Source organism: Pinus tabuliformis, chromosome J (assembly GCF_031772625.1).
Source record: "Pinus tabuliformis cultivar Carrire ecotype Pingquan chromosome J, CPIR1, whole genome shotgun sequence".
Lineage (NCBI taxonomy): Eukaryota > Viridiplantae > Streptophyta > Pinopsida > Pinales > Pinaceae > Pinus > Pinus tabuliformis.
In genome coordinates, this window is record NC_142295.1 from 397588628 (window position 1) to 397609773 (window position 21146).

The window sequence follows — 21146 nt, forward strand, 5'->3', positions numbered from 1 at the left end:
AATTGTTAGGAAATGCAAACACTCCAAATTTTCGCATACATGTCTATAGATGTGTTTATAAGAAATACCTCAAATTAAATCTACTTCTTATTGCAAAAGAATATCAAGACATCTTGGTGGTGGAGGACATTTTGAGAATAACCATATTTGATTGCATTTCCATAACACAACCATTTGGTTAGGCATTCTTTCAAATGATATGTGTATAATATTAATATCGCCACACTTAGTATCCTTAGCAACAAGCAAAGTAGCCATAGAAACATTAGATTAAATCCAACAATTATTGGATAATTGTGTATCTTCTTACATGATTCTTACCATTATTTAATAGTAATGTGGCATCTCACATTTTACTAATGAAGAGAGTGATTACAATTAAAAAGGTGTTTCTTTGTGTCTATGGAAAGTTTGTGAATACTATTGCAAAAATCTAATGGGAGATCGTAGTTCTAGGAGAACCAGGTTTCCTAAACAAACATTATCATTTGAATACAATCCATTATTATCATAATCTTATTTTCCATTTCATGAGTCAAGTTGTATGTTTCATCTTTATATAGCTTACTTATATATCTTCACACATCAAGGGTTGTTTGTTGATTACATAGAGAAATATCTCAAGTAAATTATGTGACCTTGCTAATAGAAAAGTTAATGAAGAACCCTTAAGCATATTTTATAATATGAATTATGATATGCTTTGTGTTAATGCTTATTATAAAATTGAAGGATTCTAGAGCGTTAGAATATATAAATGTAATGTATAGCGTTAGAATATATAAATGTAATGAATTCCTTGCATTATCAATAAAGATGTTGATTATTGCATGTAACACAATATTCCATAAATAATTGATTTTTTGTTGTTTCTAAATAGTTTGTACAATTTGTAGGATATGAGGCCTTTCTCTTATATTGGTTAAAGAAAGACCATATGAATGATTGTTCACCCTTATGGTTGAGATGATGAGGTTGTAGTGATCTATATTCATTAAATATTGCTTTAGTCAGTTAAATTGACTAATTTACAAATTCATTTGTTGATAGATGAAAAGTGTTAAATAATGCCTTCAAACACTAAATCCTTAACAAAATGTAATTATATGATAGAGTTAACTCCAAGCCATTACAATCTACCTTTCCTAAATTTGATTATTATTTTTTAATAAAAACTTACCCAATTTCAGATTTTCTATATAGATTTTTCCGTCGCTTTATAATAAGTTTGCATGGATTTAAATGGGGTGACTTTCAAACATTCAACAAAATAACGTGGTTCAAATTAGGTTCTTCAAGTTAATTAGGACTACTATTTCTTTTTATTTTAAAAATAAGAGCCATTGACCACTGCAAATCTATTCATTTATTATCATCTCAAATAAGCTAATATTACGCATCAAATAATGTAAGAAACAAGTATCATCAAATTAATTAATTTTTAATATTTCATCAACACTATAGTGACACTATATCTATATTATATTACATTATTCATTACACAATAATATAGGTTCATAGAGGCATGATTAATTTGTATCGAGAGTGACGATCAAAATGTAATAGAGAAGAGGTTCATTAAATGTCACAATAATAATATCACATGGATGGTAACCAATAAGTTTGTATGCAAGTTCATTCGTTTATAAATAGTTGTTTGGTCTATGAATCATTCAATTTTCAATTTATAATTTAATTATAAATTATATACATGCACATCATAGACTTCTACTTCCATAAGTATATAATGCACATCATAGACCTCTACTTCCATGCACTATTCTTCGATGATAGAATTTTATTTTATTTTTTTATATATTAATAGTTTGTATTGTCTTCCATCATTAGTTTGTTTACTAGACATTCAAATATCACTCGAATTGTTACTTCACTAACACTTATATTTTTTACATTGATTAGATACTTGATCTGCTATTTTTATATTATGTATAAAACTTATGATGTCTTTTTTGTTTCATAAATGATGTTTTGTTTAAATTCTATTTAATGTTAAATATTTTTTTTTACAATAAAGATTTTGTTATGTTTTTGTTATTTATGCAAGTAATTTACGATTTTATTTTTCTTCTCAGTGAAATATGTTTATCTATTAATTAGATAACTACTTAATATTAAGATTAAGGTAAATTCTCTTTCTTGATTAGAATCTATGTTTAAGATTAGGAACTAAGCATTTTTTGTTTTAGATTTAGGAGAATTAGTAATTTGTTGGGATTGTCTAAGTGAGGCCTAGGTTTAAAGTTGACAACTATCACTATAACCCCTAGGCTATTATCAATAGCTCACAAGCTAGCATCTGATAGGTAACTTATGACCTAGTTGTAGAAATTCTCACAGTAGATTAAACTAATTATGCAATGTACTAAAGAAAAATACTTAATCTACTTCTACAATCAAACTTGCAGAAGCTTAATTGATTTTGAGCAAGATCAACTAGAACACATATAACAGAGAAGAATCAATCACACATGAAACACAGAAGAATACTCTAGGGAAAGCCTCAGCTAAAAACCCCGCTATTTGTAATATCATACAAGTGGAAATATCTCAGGATTACACAAGATTTTCCTCTCACAGCTATCCATCCCTCAGTAAAATCCCCCACTACTGCTCATAGACGGAATAGACAACACATATGCCTTCTCCTATGTTCTCCAAGCCTCCTATTTCTTTGCACAGTTTCTCCTAGGTCCTTTAGCTGCCACCTATGTAATTCTCACCTCACACACTGCTCTGACCTTTGTAGTAACTTCGCAATCCTCAAGGAATGAATTCCTTCTGCATGCAAGAGATATTCACATGGGAATATTCTAGCAACGAATAGTACGTTGTCCCTACCTTTAATCTCAACTGGGCCTTTGTCTGAACTGACATGCATGAGTTATTTATGAGAGAATATTCAATTATCTAGAGTGCACTAGTTGCATGCATGCATGCATTAACTGACTGAACTCACAATTAGTTCCACAAAATTTTTGGAACTAATTTAACTGAGCTAATTAATTACAACTCAAATACAACTCATCCTTATCTCCTTAATTAAGGGATAACTTCCTCAATCAAAGGGATAATTGTTGCATGTCTTCACAAAGACTTCATGTTTGATTTTCACCAACTAATTAACTCAAGATGAATTAATTAATTATTTTTGAAATAGCTAGTGAGACTAAATTCGAATTTTAATTCTCAATTTTAATTCAAGGACAAATTAAAATTGGAATATATCCTTAAATGCTATCTATAGCAATGCTATTTTTAGCATTTCTATTTTTCGCATTTCTTGTTGCTATATTCAACACTCCCTCTCAACAAGAAAGGGATTATCTGCCACCCCGATCCTATCTCTGTGGAACTTGAATTTACACTTTGACGATGCTTTAGTCAAAATGTCAACATCTTGTTCCTCGGTCTAAATATACTGCAACAACATGATCCTCCTCACCACACAGTCTCTGAGATGATGATACCGAATGTCTATGTGCTTGGGCCTGTCATGAAATACTGGATTCTCAAAGAGTTTGATACAACTTTGATTATCACAAGATCACAGTTGGATCCATCCTCTGATCAAACAAACCTACTAGAATTTTCCACATCCAAATGGCCTCACATGCTGCCTGACTTGCAACCATGTATTTAGCCTCTACTGAGCTAAGTGCAACTGGCCTCTGTTTCCTGTTGTACCAAGAAACTGCAGTTGAACCAAGGTTGAAAATTCCTCCCGTTGTGCTCTTCCGATTTGATGGACTCCCTGCCCAATTTACATCTATAAAGCCCTATAGCTTCACTCCCTCTAACTGACTGTACCATAATCCATACTGAGATGTGCCTCTGAGGTATCTCAAAACATGCTTCACTGCCTTCCAAAATAGCTTGGTAGGTTGAACCATAGCTTGACTCAGTTGGTTCACCGCATAGCACAATTTTGGTCATGTGTTCACTAAGTACATCAATGAACCCACAAGTTGCCGATACACAGTAGCTTCTACTACCTCTCCTGAAGTAGCATCCTCCTTCCTCTAGTTACCTGCTAGAGAAGTCTACATGGGCTTGCACTTCTCCATGTGGAATCTCCTGAGTATCTCATTGGAATACTTGCTTTGAGACACAAACACTTCCCCATCCTTCTTCCACACTTCCATGCCTAGAAAGTAGTGCATGAGACCCATGTTTTTCATCTCGAACTCTCTTGCAAGGTCCTCCTTGCGAGACATGATCAACTGATCATCACCTGTCAAGATCAGATCATCAACATAAAGAACAATGATCAACTACTTACCTTCCACCATGATGTTGTACAAGTTTGCATTCGCTTCACTCTTTGTGAAGCCCAACCTAGTGAAGTAGTTGTTGATCCTGGTGTACCAAGCACGAGGTGCTTGCTTCAGCCCATACAAATCTCTCTTGAGTTGGCACACATGCGGCTCATGATTGAAGGTCTCAAATCATTCCAGCTACTCTATGTACACCTCTTCCTCAATCTTGCCATTGAGGAATCCAGTCTTCACATCCATCTGATGGATCTTCCAATCCATCTGTGATAATAGTACCAACATCGATCTGATAGATGAGTACCTTGCTACAAGAGCAAAAGTCTCATCATAGTCGATCCCCTTGACTTGTGAGAAACCACGGAGCAAACCTTACCTTATGTTTCTCCACACTACCATCAGCAGCATGCTTTACCTTGTAAAGCCAATGGGAACTCACAACTGACTTGTTCTCCGGTCTTGGAACCACATCCCAAACACTGTTTTGAACTATGGAGTCATACTCCTCCACCATAGCATCAACCCAAACTAGTTGTTGCACTGCTTCCTCAAAGGAAGATGGTTCGGTCTCTACACATTCCCCAACAAGGGCCATGTAACCAGTGTACCGCTCAGATGACCTCCTCTATCTCCGTTGAGAAGATGGCTCTCCCACATTCTCTCTAGTATCCATCAATAATCTGTCAGCCTCCCTTGTGCGTTTCTGCCCTTCTCTGGAAGACTCTACATGAGTGGATGTCTCCACTCCTAGAACCTTTGCATGCGGCTTCTCTGCATCAGTGTGAGGCTCCTCCTCCTTAGGAACCAAAAGTTCCTCCTCTGCCTACAACTTGAGCTCCCTCTCAAGGAAAACTTGCATGGACTTCAGCTCATCGAACTTAAGATCTCTGCGAACCACTGTCCTATGAATGGTAGGCAAATACACTCGATAGTTGTGGGGAGTATTGGTGTACCCCACAAGTATCCCCAACTCTGCTATCAGCTCTAGCTTCTTTGGGGCATCCTTGGTCACATGGCAATAAACCGATGAGCCAAAGATCCTGAAGTGACCCACATTTGATCTCTTCCTGGAGAAAGCTTCCTCTAGTGTCTTCATCCCAACTATGTGATGTGGGGTTCTATTTTGCAACTAAACCACTGTGTTGCATGCCTCAACCGACAAATGAAGTGGTAGGCCTTGGTCATGCAGCATCGCTCGAGCTGCCCCCACAATCGTTATGTTCTTCCTTACGGCCACCCTATTCTGCTGTGGGTTATGAGGTTCCGTCAACTCCTGTTTAATTCCTTCTGCTACATAGAAGTCCTTAAACTCTTGAGAGACATACTCTCCACCATTATCGCTTCACAAAGCCCTGATCTTCTTTCTTGATTCTTTCTCAACCAAGGCTTTGAACTCACAAAACCTTGAGAAGGTTTGATCCTTCTTCTGCATGAAATAGATCCAAAATTTACGAGAAAAATCATCAATGAAAATCACATAATACCTTTGTTTAGCGGTGGAGGCTGTCGAGAATGATCCACACACATCTGTATGAACTCTCTCTCAGATTGCTTCAACTCGACTATCTCGATCATGAAAGGAAGATTTTGCATACTTACCCAAGGTACAACCTTTGCATGTGTCCACTTGCTCAAGTTTACCTTTGGGAAGTTCGGTAGAAATCTGTTGCATTATCTTCAAGGCCCCATGATGTAAGTGGCCCAACCATCTATGCCATAACTCACCAATATCTTGGCTTTGAACCAATTCTGCTTTGGAACTCAATGCAGCACAATCATCTATCTCCAGCTTGTAGAGATTCTTCACTCGAATACCAATCCTCTTGGTCTAACCCGTGGCTATGTGTCTCATGAACACCTTTCCTTTACTGAAGACTACAACATAGCCTTTGTCTTCTAACATCGTGATAGATACCAAGTTTTTCTTCAATCCAGGCACATACTTTACATCAATCAGGGTGAGAGGAGCTCCAGCTCCCTCTCAAAAACAACCGTACCTTCACCTAAAACACGATACTTTCCATCATCGCCCATCTCGATGCGCATCTGGAGGTCTTTCTCCTCCAAGGTACTAAATAAAATCTTATTGCTGGTCATGTGTGTCACACGGAATGAGTCGTTCTTGCGGACAAGACCGACCTCCCTAGTATCTAATGATATCTAGTGACAAGCAAGCCAATCAAAAACTATCTTTCTCTAAATATGCAATTTATAAACAAAGGCAAACAAGTGTTTTAGGCCTACCTTGGGTCCAATGGAAGTTTTTGGAAGCCTCGCTCCTTTGATCCAAATGAGCTCCCTTGTAGCGAATCTGCAAACACAAACAAGCACACAAATTAAATAGCACCTGAAGAGCCAATATCATAACGCATACTTATCATGATGATCAAGGAATTCATGAAACAAATGACATAAGACAATTTGTTGAGAAAAATGAATCTGATTGTATTAATTCAAATCAAAGAAGAACTTTACAACTTGTGCCTTGATGTTGTACAAGCTCCTCCTAGGGTCCAACAAGAAGTCTCCTCTACTTTGACAAGTTTCACTCTCTTCCCAATGAAGCCAAAAGGTATGTGATCTCTCCTCTTAAGCTTAACTAGGAAGTCTCAATTCCACCAGCATTTACCCTTAAAAATGTTCAGCTTCTAACCTCCCTAGCAACTAGCCCAATGCCTTAATTTATAGTGCAATGGAGGGAAGTTACTAGGTCCACCTTCAAAGGGATAAAGGCCTCCTTCAAAGGGATAGCTCCTCTCATCAAGGGATTAGCTCCTTCTCTTTTGGGATGCATGAACCACCTAAGAGCGAACCATCCACGTCAAAATTCCTTCTAGAATCATCTAGAATTAACCCAAAGTGAGTTTTTTAGAATAAACTTGCGCCTTTTTGACTTTCACAGGGGTCCGCACCCACTCCTTTAGAGACAAAGCGGGCAGGTCTGCAGGTAATATGAAGAGGGGGTTCGGGACCGCACGCAATAGTGAGAGAAAGTGCGGAACCAAAACTTTAATGATTTTTAAGGTCTTTCTCTCATTTTCAAAGCTTGACATGAAGAGCAGAGGCTTGAGACTTGCTTAGGAGGACATTATGAATGATGATAGACCCATACTAACTGCAAATAGTCATGGTGACAATATTTTGTGTAACAATGTGGAATGAGGCTCCACTATCCAAGTACCAAACACAACCCACCATGAATGAAAGCATGCATGTGATGAGGGTAAAATCCAATTCGAACTGTGAGGCCAGTGGTTCACCATCTGATCCTTTTGAGGATCCCTTCTTAGATTTCTTCAATGGACAATTAGTTGCATAATGGCACACCTCATGATAATTAAACCATCTCAATTTAGATTTGTCAATCTTCTTCCCTCCATGGGTAGAACTCAATTTGGAATGGGAAGCCTTCCCTTTCCCTTTCCTCGCCTTACTTGCTAAGGTTATATTTTCGTCATCATCATGCTTAGATGAAGAACCATCTCTGGCACTTCCCCTGATCTCCTCCTGCGTCAGATCTGACCAGAGTCGTTTCCAATATGGTAGTTTCTCTCTTCCATTCATTGAGTCCTGGTATCTATGCCAACCCTTAGGAAGACCGAGGAGAGCAAGACTCACCATATCATCATTAGCTGTCATGATTCCTACACTTCCAAGCTCATCTCTGTAGGTGGTGAGCTTGTTCAGATATGTAGATATCGTGTCACCCTTTTCACACTTGATTTTCTGAATCTTGTCCTTCAGCCCCAACTTCCTCTTATCGATGTTGTTCTGATATAGACCCTTCAATGTCTTCCACATTGAAAACGAAGTCGCCTTCCCATGGAGACTCGAGACGATATGGTCTCGAACTCCCTCCAGATGAATCTTCCAAGCTCTCACCACACATTTCTTCCATTCCACCAATTCTTGGGCATTAGCTGCCACTGGCTTGGGGAATTCTTGATCAATGAATTCCTTCAAACCATTTTCCTCTAATATAGCTTCCATGTGATCCTTCCATGCTATGTAATTCGAGCTGCCATCTAGGGCATACTCTAGTCTCAAGCCATTGAACGCCATTGGTGAACTTTGAGATGCGATAAGAAATCAATTTTGTACCTACAATCAAGAACTTCAAACTTCAAACTTCTCCCTTCTTTGTATACTGTTCTCCGTTTTGATCACCTTTGCTCTGATACCATGTAGAAATTCTCACTGTAGATTAAACTGATTATGCAATGTACTAAAGCAAAGTACTTAATCTACTTCTGCAATCAAACTTGCGGAAGCTTAATCGATTTTGAGCAAGATCAACCAGAACACATATAACAGAGAAGAATCAATCACACATGAAACACAGAAGAATACTCTGGGGAAAGCCTCAGCTAAAAACTCCGCCATCTGTAATATCATACAAGTGGAAATATCTCAGGATTACACAAGCTTTTGCTTTCACAGCTATTCAGGTCTCAGTACAATCCCTCATTGCTGATCATAGACATAATAGACAACACATATGCCTTCTCCTCTATCCTCCAAGCCTCCTATTTCCTTGCGTAGTTTCTCCTAGGTCCTCCAGCTACTACCTGTGTAATTCTCACCTCACAAACTGCTCTGACCTTTGTAGTAACTTCGCAATCCTCAAGGAATGTATTCCTTCTGCATGCAAGAGGTATTCACATGGGAATATTCTAGCAACTGATAGTACATTGTCCCTGCCTTTAATTTCAACTGGGTCTTTGTCTGAACTGGCATGCATGAGTTATTTATGAGAGAATATTAATTTATTTGGAGTGCACTAGTTGCATGCATGCATGCATTGACTGAACTCACAATTAGTTCCACAAACAGTTTGGAACTAATTTAACTAGACTTAAATCAATTAACTAAGATAACTAATTACAACTCAAATACAACTCATCCTTATCTCCTTAATTAAGAGATAACTTCCTCAATCAAAGCGATAATCGTTGCATGTCTTCACAAAGACTTCATGTTTGATTTTCACCAACTAATTAACTCAAGATGAATAAATTAATTATTTTTCAAACAACTAGTGAGATTAGATTCGAATTTTAATTCAAGGACAAATTAACATTGGAATATATCCTGAAATGCTATCTATAGCAATGTTATTTTTAGCATTTCTTGTTGCTAGTTTCAACATTAGTAAGGACCGATACATCTTTTGTAGTGGGGCACCTACCTTTATAGCCTTACCACAATGAACCAACAAATCCTTTGTAGAAATTGAACCTAAATGAAGAGGAAAACAATATATGTGTTTTATATCTTTAGATAAAATTTTGATGTAACTTTGGACATCATTATAATATATTTTAACAAATTTCAATTACTAAATATTTTTTCAACCATAAATGTAATGCTCATTTTAATTTCTTTTTAAACATAAATTTATGTAATAAACAATTCTAAATTTTACTATTTTGACAAAATTATAGATCATACTTTAAAAGAGTACGTTGCAAAACAAGTCAAAAACATGGTTGATAATAACTTTTGAAGAACATTCCATAAATAAATTTAACTTATATATGAAGTATAAAGTAATGTTTCAACTAATTTGGACTCAACCATTCAAATAAGTTTAAAAAACAAATGTGTAATCTCTATGGAATAAGTTTGAATGCAAATATATATTAATTTTAATAAGAATCGATAACAAATGTGTTAAAAAAAAATATAATAGTAATTTATAAAAGCTAAAGGCATAGTGTTGTAAGAAGAAAATAGAGATGAAATAGTTTAAAGTAATCTCATTTTCAAAATATAATTAAATATATCCTTTTGATCATGTAATTTTCACTTATAATTTTATACATATTTTAATGTGGTCTATTGAGATAACAATAATGAGTTAGTATATATTTACATCAATAAACATCCCCACATTTATTTATTTTTTAAGATCAGGCCTTTTATATTATGATAAAAAAGACACATAGATAATCATCACCAATTATTGGTCTACCACTTGGGAAGTAGAATAGTAGCATAAGTTCAATTCTTTTCAATCATATATTCTATAGACTACCATATTGTTTTTCAAAATGAAAATATAACTAGAAGTAAAATAAACCATGAAGTTATAAACATGAAAATGGATGCACTATGATAGATCTTTTGCTTGAAACATCTAGTTAGCATGATCATAATTCAGTTGGTGAGTCCACCAAGTTCGACGGTTATGGCTTACTTTTATTATCCGAGGAGGACAAGTCAAAGTTTGTCAATTTCATAGCTGTAACTTAGACTTTCAGCCTATCCAATTTTTCCATTAGTTCAATCATGCCAATTATCATTTCTTACTCAATTTCTGCTCTATTAGTTAACACTCTAACCATGATAGTTTTGATATGCCAATAAAGATTTCTAGTTTTAAAGTAAGATGAGGAATATGCTCCGGTGGAGTTGTCCACGTTAGGAATCAATTCACTAGTTTCTTAGTACACCTGTTTATCAGGATTAAACCTTCTATCTTGCCTAACCCAATCTTAGAATTTAGAGGTTACTGTATGGACATATTTATGAATGATATCTATATATATGTCATTGTTGCAATATGCAAGTTAGGCTCGACTCTATCCATTAAAGAGGGGAGAATGGTAAAAGCTTATGGATGGGCCTAGTTATCCTCTTCTACCTCCACGATGAAGATAGAAGAGACAATGTCTATCCATGATTCAATGATATATAAACTACCATGGAGTACATACTAGACAATTTGTCACAATAGGTCTACTAAAATATATTAGAAAATTTGAAATCTACACTATTAGGGTTTATTTCTCCTATTTTTGGATTTTTTAATTATTGTTTATTGTGTATGCATGCAAATTATAATTATGTATAAAATAGATATCATCTAAATAACAAAACTTAGAACCCACAATTGACATAAGATATATCCTAGGAAACTCTTTCAGGAGAAAACCTAGCTCGAAGGTGAGGCTTCTCTACTATCTTTCTCTTAATGGAAAATGGATGCAAGTAAAAAAAATGAGCTATGTGGCCCATGGGCTACTATAGTGTAAAAATACTCTCTATTTTCTCTCTCCCTATTCCTCTTGACTACTCTTTTCAAAAAGAATGGAACCCATTTTCCTCCTAGTGGCTCGGTTATAACATAGCCAAATAGCCTACTAGTGGATAGGATTGGCTCCTTCAAATTTTAACTGGAGTTAAAATATTGAATATTCTAGATTATTCTTCATCATGGTCACATGTCTATTTCCTTTTCATAAATAATGGGGGCCGATGTGGAATCCTATCAAATTATGGTGGTCAAAATAGGAAGGTCAATGTCTAAGTGGCACAATCTTTGCATGCAGACTCCGATCGAGGTAATTATTATGTTGTTGGAAAGGTATTTGTGTGTAGAATAGGATGAAAATATCAAAAATATATGTAAGAAATTTTTACCCCCAAAAAGCATTATTTGATGCCTCAAACTACTCCCTAAAGGTTTCAAACAATAATTTGCCAAACTAGGTTCTATTGTAAAAATGGTCCTATGAGTTGATTCCACCACTTTTTCCACTCTAAAAGCATTGATATGGATGAAAAATAATATAATGATGTAATAAGAATCATTCAGGGAGTCCAATTATGGGAGAAACAGAGACGAGGAACATAAGGAGGGAGTGGAGAACCAAAATCAAATAGGAAGTAGAGAGAAGAGGTAAGGGAGGGATAAGAGGTGATCCAGGAGGAGAAGCGAAGAGAAAAGGGGGTGGAAAAAGAGGTATAACAAAATGTATAGCAAGTATAAGCTCGCCCGATAAGGAGAAACATGTGAGGAGAGGGGAAAATAATGACTGGAAGAATAAAAATGAAATCCATGAAGAACACACTTCCCAGAATGAAGATCCCAAAGGAAGGGAGGGAAAAATAGAAAAATAATAAACCCAAAACTCATGTAGACCACTAAGAGAAAGGCATACACATTTAAAGTATTATTTAGAACATGACTGACATGTTGTCACTACAACAAACATCCTCCAAAATTTTTCCTCCACTCGAATTTTGGAGCCTCCATGTGATCGTATGATCTGTTATTCCTTAATTTTTCTTAGTCGCTTCATGATCAATTGATGATTCACTAAGTTTTCAAGTCTTCCTCCAAGATTATAACTATTGAAGCCACTTTCTTACACATGCTTAGTCTTTTGATGCATTCTCAAGCGCACCCTCTTCTAGCAAGCTCGGTAGTCAATATTTACCCTTGAAGACAAGAATTGCACAATCCTTGAAAATAATGCCTATGCAGTTTCTGGAATTAGTTCCTGTGCAGTGCCCAGTGATAGTGACTACCCAACTCCTCATGATATTCACTGCACAACACTTGTTAAAAGTGACTACACAGCTGATAAATATAGTGACTACGCAATTACTTTTTACAATCAGTGTGCAATCTTAGTTGACAATGAGCATGAAGTATTGTGAGTCAGTAATGCACAATCCTTGAAAGTAATGCATACGTAGTCTTTGGAAGTAGTTCCTGGTAAATGGCTAGTGATAGTGACTACCCAACTCCTGATGATAGTCACTGCACAACACTTGTTAAAAGTGACTGCGTAGTTGATAAACACAGTGACTACGCAATTCTTTTTTACAGTTAGTGCGTAATCTTAGTTGACAATGAGCATGAAATATTGTGAGTCAGTAATTCTATCACTCTTAGTTTCAATGGTATTATCATCCTAGTGAGTTTCCTCAATTATCACTTTTGCACACTTTTTCTTTCATAACTGTCACTTTCACTTTCACGAATATCGTTTTTTCTTTCTTCCACATTCAAAAGTGCCACTTTTTCATTCTCTTCACTTTAAGTTTTGTCTCTTTCATTTTCTTAAGCTTTTGCAAGTGTTGTTTTCATTTTTTCTTACCGTCACAAGTGGCATTTGTAAATGATTTCACTCTTGTATGTGTCACACTTTAGTGCATCATTAGGGTCAGCTCTAGGACACTCTTCTGCATTAGTTGATCTTATATGTCATAATAATATGCACTAGAGACATTCCCATATCTTATCACACTTTTTGTTTGTAGCTGACACTTATGTTGTAATTTTTTTTCTAAGTGTCGTGCAACTACATTTCAACTGTCACACTTAGAAATAAGTTTTTCTTTATTGTCGATGCAAGATATGTGTGTTGATTTTGGGTATCATGCATTCTATTTCCTTTTGTTGATGTTATACAAGTGTGAGATCACTATTCTCGGACTTGTTTGCATGTCATGTTCTGTCTTGCTACATTGATCCCACACTTAGCCATTTTCGGAGCTTTCACTCTCTTTGCAACTTGTTGATCTTTGCTCCCTCTTAGAAATAGAAAAATACATAGTATTAAGTCATAGTAAGCACCCTTTCCTCATGCAACTACACATTGTGCATTCATTTCCTCCAAGGACTACAGATTGCGCATTCACAGTGCTGAGTCTCTACCTCTTTCCCCTAAAATCTGCACAATCTTTCTCCTGGCCAACCATCCACTGTGCATTGTACAATATTAGTAAAATTTAAAGCCTCGGTTCCTCCTTGACTTTTGCAACTTCTTAATCACTTAGCTTGGTCTTCCTTGAACTGTTCATTGTCCAATCACAGTGATCAAGCATGCCTCACTACATCACTGTCTCCCTCAACTGCACAGTTTTATCTTGTAGTCCCTTATCCATTGCACATTGTGCAGTCATAGCGAATATACCTTCATCACTACCTCCTATAACTATGCACTACATAATCCTTGGGCCTCCTTCTCAGTCCTGCACTCTGTCCCATCTTTATCAACATGTTACATAAGGAACAAGATAGACTAGGAGATTTCAGGACTAATGTTGTCATTCCATGAGTGAATTTCATTTGGAGGTATTATTATCTTGACATTTGGAGGTATTATGGTCAAGGAGGAAGCAAGGAGAGGCTAAAATAAAGTACTTGCAAAGAAGGAGCAGAAGAAAGAACCATTATGAAGGACATGAAGGAATCTTAGCCCAAGACAAAGACATTACAACTCATGTTGACTTAGAAGGTTCTAACTCCATCTAGAACCTTTGGAGTGTTAGGTCCCTATAATACTAATGTAACCCCCTTATTTTTATTGTTTTTCCCATGTAACCTCCATATTATTATTGTTGTGCCCCATAGAATCCCACTATTGTTATTATTGTGCCCTTACATTATTATTGTTATGTAGGCTTTGATTATATTGTGACCCCTTAGACTCCTATATATACAAAGGAGGTCTTGTCATTTGTATCATTCAAGAATTGTTCATTTATGTAATGTAAAGGAGATTTCCCCATCAAATAGGATAATTTTTAAGTCGTTAATCTATCTATTTGTGAGCTAATTTCATAACATTTGGTATCAAAGCTTTGGATTCTAGGGTTCCGCTGCTTCAAATCGGCCATCGTGGAATTTTTGATTTTAAGCTTTTTTCTAAAAATATTCAGAAGTTGAAATTCCAATCCTGTGGAGCTGAAATATTGGTGAACTTTGTGCTGGAATTCCATATTTTGGTTCACTATATTTTCTGAGATGGTTTGAAGAAGTTAAGGTTTTTGCATGCTCCAAAATTCAGTCTCAAACAAGTGACCTAGGGAAAATTCTCATAAATTTCGTTTCAAACATCAAATTTGAATTCTGTAAATTGTGTCTAAAATTTAGTGGACCATAGTTTCTTTTGTACAATTTAAAGGTTAAATTTTAAAAAAGTGACATGTGGTATTCGTACAACTTTGCTCTACTGAACCAATCCATAATCATGTCATGTTTGGATATTTGGCATAAAAATATATTGAAGAATCCAATATTCGTTTAACTTGTGGAATTGGAAATAAGATTCATAGGGAAACCACAGGACTGAATTTCAGACCTTAAAAATATGAAATTACAGAGATACAACAATTGCAATATCGAGCTCCAAAAAAAGCAAGAAAAAGGTATCTATTTTTAAAATTTTATTTGAAAAATCAGTTTGAAGTTATTCAAATGGAATATTGAAGCATAGATATAAGTATTTGGTTATAAAATGCCTCCAAAACAAAATAATTCTACACCCATTAATCCCTCAGAAAGATCTACTATGACACATGAAGAGGAGGAATTGCAGCATGATATATCAAAATTACGGGACTAGGGGCAATGAATTTCGCTCTCACGAAGAGCAACCAAAAATGACATGGATGGTTTAAAAGTATACATGGAAGGTTTGAAAAATGGCATGGAAGCTAATATGTATGGTTTGGAAGTAGATATGGAAGGTTTGAAGGAAGTTTTGACAAAGTTATTGCAATAAAGGCTTCCCAGTGATGACAAGGTAATCCATGAAAATCATGATGAGGAAAAAAATAATATGAATTATGATTTTAGAGACTCCAATGTGGGGTTTAAGAACCACCCCATTCTAAAGATAGATATGATTAAATTTGATGGAAAGGATAAAGTAACATGGATAATAAATATGAAGCAATATTTTGATCTACGAGATGTGCAACCCTCACAAAAGTACATATTGCATCTTTATATTTAGAACCCAATCAATTTGTATAGTATAGATGGCTTTATTCTCATAAACTACTTGCAGAGGAAATGATAGCACATTATGAAGATAAAAAGAGCAACATCCTCTTTAGCCAATTGATAAGTCTTAGAAAAAGGGGTTCAATGGCGAAGCACATTGAATACTTCCAAAAATTGAATATTAAGGTAACTGGTATTCCTGAGGAGCATAGGATTGATGTCTTCATTGGGACTTTAAAAAATAACATCGAGCATGAGTTTTCCTTTGGGAACCTGATTCGTTGTTGAAGGCATTCGGGGTGGCAAGAAAAGTTGAAGCAAAATTATGGCAACCAAGAAGTCTACCACTCACAACTATAAATATGGAAGTGTTGTTGCTCCTAGTCTTCAACAACCTACAAGTTTAACACCACAAAAATTGGTAGAAAAAAGGAGAAAAATGGCCTTGTTATAGTTGTGTTAGAAAATACATTAAAGGTCATAACTATGCTAAGAATAAATTATTCTACATAGATTGTGAAAAGGAGGAAGAAAATTAAAAAGAAACATCAAAAGAGGAGGATATACACTTGGAACCAATCCCCGAGAAAGAAGAAATGAATCCAGACATATCTTGTAATTCATTGGCAGTTCCTCAAACTCTCAAGATAGAAGAATATATCAAGAAGAAAAAGGTAATATTATTGACTGATTATGGTAGTACCCATAGTTTTATCCATTGTAAGATAGCCAACAAATTGAATTTCTTCCTATATCCAACACCAAAGTGTCAAGTGATAGTTTCAAATGGAGGAACTATAAATTTCTTTGGAAAGTGCCATAATATCAACCTAACCATGGTGGAATATGTATTGAATAGTCCAATTCTTCCCAATCCAATGGGTAATTCTAATGTTGTACTAGGATTCTAATGGTTACAATCTTTGGGGATGATACTTTCAATTTTCAAGAACTTTTCTTGATTTTTTTTTGAAGGAAAGGAATTCGAATTATGAGGTATCGCAAGGAAACCAAGAAATATAATTAGCTCTAATGGCATGATAAAGCTTATGAATAAAGAACAATGGGGTGTACTTTCACAATTATGCTCACTAGATGTTCAAACATCGAAATCATCTATTTCTCTAAATCCCCAAAAAGTCTTGGACAATCATTCCAAGGTGTTTGAGACTCTCAAAGGCCTCCCACCCATTCGTGATCATGATCATGCTATTTATTTGATTCCAAGAAGTGTGCCTCCAAACATCAGGCCTTGCAGATATCCTTGTTCCCGAAAGAGTGAAAATGAACGTATGTTTGTAGAAATGTTAGAGGCTGGTATAATTCAACCTAGTCAAATTTCTTTCTTTGCTCCAGTAGTATTGGTGCACAAGAAGGATGGATCATAGCATATGTGTCCGGATTATAGGGATATCAACAAGCTCACTATTAAAGATAAATTTCCCATTCATGTCATTGATGAATTGTTGGATGAATTACATGGAGAAATTTACTTCACCAAGTTGGATCTTCGTTCAGGATATCATCAAATTAGAATGAAGATTGAAGACATTCTGAAAATAGAATTCATAACTCATGAGGGTCATTATGAATTTTTGGTCATGCCTTTTGGTCTTACTAATGCATCTTCCACATTTCAAGGTTTGATGAATTCCATTTTAAAATCCTTCCTTAGAAAGTTTGTGTTAGTATTTTTTGATGATATACTAATCTACAACAAGTCTTGGAAGGATCATGTTCAACATGTTGACAGGGTGTTGAAACTATTCGAGAAGAGATAATTATATGCAAAAACCTCAAAATGTTTCCTTGGAGTACAAGAGGTGGAATATTTGTGTCATATTGTATCTCATGAGGGTGTTAAGGTAGACCCTAACAAAATTAAAACCATTAAGGAATGGAAAATCCCCACAACCATAAAGCATCTTCGAGGATTTCTCGGGTTGACAGGGTATTATTACAAGTTTGTTAAGAATTATGGGAGAATAATGGCACCTCCAACATCATTATTGAGGAAAGATGAATTTTCTTGGACTCCGAAAGAAACAAAGGCCTTTGAACATATTAAAGAGGAAATGTCCCAAGCACCGCTCTTACCTATGCCATACTTCACAAAAAAGTTTATTGTGGAATGTGATGCCTCAAGAAATGGAATTGGTGTTGTTTTAATGCAAGAAGGAAGACCCGTTTATTTTAAAAGGCATCGAATCAAAGGAAAGTATTTACACAAACCTATTTATGAAAAGGAAATGTTGGAAATACTACATGCACTAAAGCAATGATGACCTTACCTAATGGGAAGACACTTCAAGGTAAAAACATATCATGATAGTCATAAATAATTTTTGGAACAAATATTATCTTGAGAAGAGCAACAAAAATGGGTGACAAAGGTGTTTGGTTATGACTTTGAAATAATTTGTAAAAAGGGGAAGAAAACTATTGTTGCAGATGCACTCTCAAGAAACAATGAGGATGTGGAAGCATTTCTTTGTGCCATTTATATTATCCAACCTGAGTGGATAACCGAAGCAAGGGGTGAATGGAAGAATGATGAAGAGGTGTTGTCACCCATTCAAAATTTGCAGCAAGATCCCAATACATCTAATACATTTAGATGGAAAAATGATTCATTATGGTATTGGTGTAGATGTTTAAACACCCTACAAAATTTTGGTGTACTATTAATTTTAGAACCTTCCTTAGTCCTGTACATTGTTTTCACAAACATTAGAGCTTGTTTCATGATCTCTCTTACAGTGTTTTGTTCCCTTTTTCATTTTGGGTTAACTTTCATCTTTTGGCATGTTTAGTTGTCATTCAATGTTTTGCAAGCCTATTATGATGGTTTCAAATGTCTATCTTTGTGTATATGATTTTTTCTAACTAAGTAAACATCTGACACACCCATACACAAAGTCCTAAGAATTATCGCACAACTGTCGTCACGGTCACCGCAAAGTCTATCTTAAATGTCGCACTTGTCGTATATTGTCATAAAATAGTCACACAAAGGGGAATGCTTTGTGCATATGTTCATATGATCGATGTTGTCATGTCATCAAAGTATGCTAATTTTATGATCATAGTCAAGGTTCATCACAGTTCATCACCTATCCCACACTTAGCCATTTTTGGAAAATCTTCCCGACCAAGCAACTTAGCTTCAACGAGCCCCAACTGAACTATGCACTACGCAATCTCAACCCTCTAAGTTTTGACCTTGATGCTTGATATTAGACAATGCACAGTCCCTATCTCCTAGGACTATTGCATTGCGCAGTTCCTATGCCCAAGTCCTGGCCTTGAACCCCATAATTACACAATTATGTCCTTCAACCCATCTTGAATTGCACATTTTGCATATTCAAGCTTCAATCTCATCCCTTGAGTTATTTAACTTCACAACTACACATATGCCCAACCTCCCTTGACTCCCAAAACTGTGCAATTAGCTCTCGTAGTGTCCATTCCCTCAACCTAACCCCATTTGGCTCTAGAAACTGCACAGTCTTGTCCTTTATGCCTCCCCACATTGTGCACTGTGAAGTCTTAGAGCTCAAGCTCTTCCCCCTAAATATTAGAACTACACACTGCTCAATCACTGAGTACCTCTTCCCAACTTGTCACTTGTTCTGGGCTCAGTTGGTGGATCATAATGGATCATTTTAGACTATGGGATTTTCGAATTGATGTCGTGTCATCATGAGTGAATTGCAAGAACAAGTTCCCTATCATGTCATGTAAAGATGATGGAGAAGGAGAAGAAGTAGGGAATCATGCCTAAAGAATCTCTTGTAGCTGAACTCACAAGTTGATCAATTAAGAGAAAGCGAAGGGACACAATTTCGTGACCACCATCCAAGACTGAAGGTCATTGAAGATTTCACATCACCAATCCATGCAGAGGTGAAGAGAAACCATCTTCAAGAAGACATCAAGCACTTAACAACAACAATGACTTGACATTCCCACATCATCAAGCATTCCATGTCAGCAATGTTATGTCATGTCATGTCATGAGTGGTCATATGCCACATCACTATTGTGGATCATGTATATTGTATTCAAATGTATTGTAAAGTGGAATTACAAAGGACAGACATGTAATGTAAACAATCATGTAAGTTGAAAAGCCATAGGAAGTCAAATAAATAACTTCAAAACAGTAGCAAGATTGGAGGTAGATCTATTAGAGACAAAAAACAAAAGGTTAGCTCAACTCAATGAACTGGATGTGGTTCAATAATATGTAGTTAAAAGAACAAAGGTCATCCAACATAAAAGAATAAAATTATGTGACAATTTTATCAAGTTGAAGAAATTCAAACTAGGTGATTGGGCCCTCCTATTTGATTCTTGATTTAAAGATTTTAAAGGAAAGCTTAAAACACATTGGTTAGGTCCATATGAAATAGAGGTAGTGTATGATAATGGATCAGTTCAAATAAAAATTGTTAATGAGAAGGGTGGCTCTTTTCTTATTAATGGGTGTAGATTGAAGTTATATCATAAGCCCTTAACAAGAGAAGAATTTGTTAAAAATATGCTTCAACACTTAGAGATGGAGTTGGTGAATGGGGATAATTATTCTCGCCCTCCTAACTCAATTTATTTTTCTTCAAAATAAAAGAAAAAAAATAATTAAAATAATATAAAAATAACAATAAGGTATAGTTGTGAAAACTAGGGTGTTGGCATAACTCTATAGGAATTGTATCTAAAATATAGTCTCTTGCATATCTAATTCCCTTTCCTTTTAGCTCTTGTTCAAAAAGTTTCAAATTCATTTTTTCTGCCCTTCATTTTCACCATGTAAAGTATTTTTTAGAAGTTAAATTAAATAAGAAACAAATAATAGAAGCATATGAAGCATTAAATAATTGCTACCTCAATAATTTATAGCTTCCTTAAGCTCAGTTTCAAAAAATTTTGATCTACAACAAGTCTTTATCAAGTTGTTGACTTTTCATAGCTATGATCACTTTCTGTGGCTATTGAAATGCCCCTAAAAAAATGTTGTATCAACAAAATCAATTCAGAGATGGATATTATCATCCAGAAGGTTCATCAAATATATTTCCATAAGACATACATTAGAGAATATGCAACAAAGGTTCAAGGTATCAACATCAAAGTTTCCAACAACATCAAGTAGTCTCGTGACAAGCACAACAACTCAATTAAATCCAACCAAAGGTAACACAAGGGAACCACTTTAATTTTTTCATGAAAGAAAATATAAAATATAAGGAGTATGGATATTTGATATATAACCAAAGCTCAAAGAGGCATAATTTGCAAAGTCTCTTCTCATAAATATGATA